The sequence below is a fragment of the Esox lucius genome, chromosome 24 (assembly GCF_011004845.1).
Source record: "Esox lucius isolate fEsoLuc1 chromosome 24, fEsoLuc1.pri, whole genome shotgun sequence".
Classification (NCBI taxonomy): Eukaryota; Metazoa; Chordata; class Actinopteri; order Esociformes; family Esocidae; genus Esox; species Esox lucius.
This window is the reverse complement of record NC_047592.1, coordinates 8,182,946-8,187,846: the sequence shown is the minus strand read 5'-3', so window position 1 is coordinate 8,187,846 and position 4,901 is coordinate 8,182,946. Positions and strand designations below refer to the sequence as shown.

Here is a 4,901-nt window from a genome sequence, read left to right as displayed (position 1 = left end):
CTTTTGAGCTTTTGAGGAGTTCAGAAGTCAAGCATGTGGTACTCGAGATCATTAGAACAAAACAACAACATAAAACATTTTCTGAAGGCTCAGGTTAAAGACATGGCAGATGAGAGTGGGAATGTTGTTTGCTATTATCCTCAGTAATATTATATTTATATTTTCAATACCAGTTTTTTTCCCCCTCATTCTGAATGGACAACAGTAACCATTACATTTCTGCAACAATAACATTCCAAATCACATAGCTTTGTACACATAAATATGAAGCCTATATTTAAGTATATTAATTAAAATAATTTCAACACCAAGGATTTGTGATGAGTGAGCTGCCTGCCCCAGTGGGAGACAGGTATGATATAGCCTTTTGGTACACTTTTACAATACACAGTATGTTTTATATCAGAGGTTATTATTTAGCCAGGTTTTTGGGTGCTGTTTCCATGTCATTCTCACATCCAGAAATGTGTGCATCCTCTGTCTCTCATTATTCCTAGTTGAATATTGCTTTGTTTTTAATTCCAGTAATTTCTTGTCATGTATAGCTTTGCCTTAAATACAAATAATTTACGTTAATGTATGATCTTCATATATTGCTGGATTGTATATTTAATTATTAGAACTTTCTTGAAAAACCTATTTCTCTAATGCATGTTGGAGTTGACAATATATAAACAATATCAAAACAATATATACCATAAATACGGAAAATTTAATAAAACGAATTATGAATAAAGCAAGGAAATAATTGTCATTTAACATTTCTGTTCATCTTTTTTGGACATAAATAAATAGGTCTGTCTAGCTTAGAAGCAAACACAGTGAACAAACTCACTTCTCTGGCAGACAAAAAAAATCTCAATATGTTCACATAGCAGTGCACCTGCTCATTATTCACTGTAATTTGGAGTTCTTGAAGGTTGATTCTTGGCTTTGTGCCACTTGAATAAGGTTCAAGCTTTTTCATTTAGATTAAGTTATCGCCAAAGAAACGTCCAAATATTTTGACAAACTTTACTGTCTGTGGTAGATGTTACATTTCCCAGAAAACTATCATGATTTGCTGTGGTTAATTCTTATTATCACACATTTTGAATGTTTTCAAATTTTGATAAAAATGTCCAGGTCCTGGGGAGTTCTTAGAGAAGAAGAGTTCAAATTGGTTCTTGCTGGGTTATGACATCCACATTGTTGAGGGTTTTCTGTGTTCACTTGCTGTAGGCAACTGGAGATCAACCTTTCCCTTGTTAACAACGCCGGGGCCAACTGATCGTCCTTAGTCCAGTCTTGGACATACTGTAGCCCACTATTTTCTTTTATAACTTCAGCTGTTTCTGAGGCAAAACAAGCATGACATTATCAAATTATTGTATCCATAGTTCCTTGTGTGTTTGTGTTAGCAATTTTTTGTGTCAGTTAGATTAATGTGAATCTGCCTACAGAATACATTTATGTTTTGGATTGCAGGAATGCAGATTTTCACAGTGTTTTGGGCCGATTTAAAAGTACTGGAAGCAACAGAAGTCAGAAAAACAACTGTACTTCACAAAAACAACTGTACCTTAACGCCACCCAAGCCGCCACATGGAGTCGCTAGAGTGCTATCAGGCCAGGGACCCTTATTTGATTGTTAACGGCACCAACCTGGATGTTGCTGCTCAGTTGCTCCCCACTCCATGGGCCCCTGGGATCCCTGTCAGAAATCTGCCCAGCACCAGCCCTGAGATTGCTACCATCTCGGTTTCCGCTACGATACACAGCGGTTAGCCTCGGAGAAAGAGGATGTTTTTAGCTCTGAGGAAATATGTGCAACATTGCCCTTGTTAATCGTACTATACAGACTGTGAGAAAGTATAGCCTGACAAGTAGGTGAAAGGTCAGAGGCAGGATGCCGAGGCTGAGGTATTTTTACCATGACTAAAACCTTATACCTGTGTATTAACTCACTTATATACTGCGATCAAGATCAAATTATTTTCTTTAGTATAGATTACATTGACAGAATGATTTTGACACCTAAATGTGGAATAGACGTTAATTGAGAGTAAAAAAAAGGGTAATTTTACCCCATTGGGAGGGGCATTTAGCCCCAATAGTGGGGTAAAACACCCCATTTACATAGTTTGTCATTTGATTAAGTTACAATAAAATAGAAACATTCTGCCCATAAATAAGCATGTAGAGAGGCTGAAAGACGTCATTGCCTATAATTAAATGTCTAATATTAAAAACACCCATGCAGCACTAACAAAACTTTTATTGGCACAAACCAGCAGAAACTGGCACAACCGGAGCACAAACGAACATGACTACATTTGGTTAAATTTGGAATATGTTGAGGGCCGAGTAATTTCTGAAAGGCCTGTACATTTTTTTTTTAATATCTATAAAATGATAGCAGCACAAAGAAAATGTAAACGGCACAAACCAGCACAAACGGAGCACAAACGTTTGAGCCTATTTTGCCGAAGTTTTGCTTTGGGTGGGGGGCCAACTTGACGCAGGTTCTTGATTCATACAAAATGCCCCGCCCCTTACACCCCTCCAAGACCTTGACCACTCAAAGAAAGGGGAAATTTATATAACTGAGCAAACACTGAGCTTCCCTCACAAACCAATCTACTTCTGCTACAGCCCTGTCTTTTTACTGGTTCCCGTTATGGTGAGGTAAACTCTGTCTGGACTTCATATCTATATTCTCCACTCGCTCTGATCATGCCTATTTTAGTAACACCGTGTTAATGCCAATGATGTGTTTTAATGCACAGCTTTGCTAGAATTCCATAAAATACACCTGATATTTTATTCTCAGATTTTTCTTCAAATGCCTAATAATGAAACAGTAGTTATTTTGTTTATCTTAAGGAGTCTGATAACTTAATGTGCTGTAATTGTCTGATACACCATACAACTGTATATAGTATAGTTATGTGAGAAATCCATACAATTATTTTGGAGGCAATGATTCCTTTAGGGTAATATTTAGTTATATGAAAAAATGGGAAATCCTTTTCATTTCACATCTCATGTGCGTTTCTCGTCTAATTTGTCTAACGTAGAATCAAGCACAATGAGCAAGCTCACTTTATTTGCAGGTAAAACCAACCTCATTGTGTTCACATATATTCTGTATTTCAATGATTCTGCTCTTCATTGGCTGTTAATCTGTGCTCTTAAAGGTCGGTTTTTGGAGCTGTGCCAGTTGGGTGAGTACACCTTTAACACATTATGGGATTTTGTATGTTTTCTTATTTTTAATTGAGTTGTCGCTTAGTATTCATCACCAACATAATAATGTTTATATCTTTTAACTGAAAATGTTGTTGGATGTAAAGACACATTATGGCATTTTCTTTTGGCATTCATATTCAACAGAATGGCACAATCATAAAACAAATTATGGCAACAAAGAAAATAATAAACAGACCCCTGTTCAAAAGTCAACACACCCTCAATTCTTACACATAGAGCTGTGCCAGTTGGGTGAGTACCCTTTTAACACATTATGGAATAGGTCATTACAAAATGGTACAATCATAAAACAAAACATGACAAACGGACCCCTGTTAAAAAGTCTGAATTTTTGCTCAACATTGGCTAAAGGTATACCTGTCTCAGTTTATGTTAGACACTGATCTTATATGACTGAAATTATATCCAAATAAAGAAATGAATGTTCCCTCTGTCCCCATACATCCAACACCAACAAATGGCTGTACTATGTAGCCAAAATACTTTGGGATTTTCTTTTTAGAGATTGAGAGCCTTGTTTGTGATTTACAAGAGTACATTTTTGTTCTGTTAATAAATGTTCTGTTTCCCACATTGTATTACAGCAAAATGTAATGGTTAGGGTAAAAGTAGCATTTGGACAATAAATGAAATGGCTTGTGGGAACGATTCGATATTAATGCATACAATGAACACTTTCACCCCGGTTCAATTCCTTCCTCCCAATTTTCCTCTCTCAGAAATGTTTATCCACACATACATTCGTAACCGTCGCACAACTATACACGGTCGTACCACGAATTGTGAAATATATTCAAGGGTATAATTATGTGACCCTTTGACATAAATTAATTTGCTCTACACAAAAAAATATATAATAACATGACATGAAAGTGAACCATGATTGATTCTAAAGACATACAATCTAACCGCTAAACCATTGGGAGGTGGTTAATACAGTTGTACAGAGGTGGTTCAAATATATACTCTCTACAGTTCCTTCAATAGACTTAAAAACAGGATAGTATTTTTTCCCCCAAATGTTTGTTGTTTACTGTTTGCTAACCATAATTGTATCTTTTTTAATTTAACATAAATCTTCAGCTTTTAACACTGTTGCCTGATGGTGGATGGAACTTTGGCACGGTACAGAAAGATTTAAATTCTTACACATAGAAAGAAAGTAGTAAATTTAGTATGTTTACTTTAAATACAGTGGTCAAAATTATAGTGATTTGCTGTGGTTAATAATTATTATCACAAATGTTGAATGCTTTCAAATTTAGTAACAAATGTTCACATCCTGTGGAGTTCTTAGAGCAGAAGACTTCAGGATGGCTCTTGCTGGGTTATGACATCCACATTGTTGAGGGTTTTCTGTGTCCACTTGGAGATCATCCTTGCCCTTGGTAACAACCCCGGGCCAACCGACCATCCTTTGTCCAGACATAAACATTGTCCAGTGTTTATTTATCATTTCAGCGGTCTTGGTGGCGAGACAAGCATTACATCATCACGTTACTGTATCCACAGTTTCCTGTGTGTTTGTGTTAGCAATTCTTTTTTGTTGTCCATTAGATTAATGTGAATCTGCCTACAAAAGCCATTCATGTTTTGGATTGCAAAAATGCAGTGCATCGCAGTTTCATAAAAAAGTTAATGTACAGTGC

General features: G+C 36.2%; 1 long non-coding RNA gene across 1 annotated transcript; it reads left to right on the top strand.

Moving 5' to 3' along the window:
• Positions 1-2,621: 2,621 nt before the first annotated feature.
• Positions 2,622-3,205, top strand: LOC114830253. Its single transcript, XR_003777958.2, has 3 exons — positions 2,622-2,667; positions 3,060-3,095; positions 3,180-3,205. It is a non-coding gene; the product is annotated as an uncharacterized LOC114830253 (long non-coding RNA).
• Positions 3,206-4,901: the final 1,696 nt, after the last annotated feature.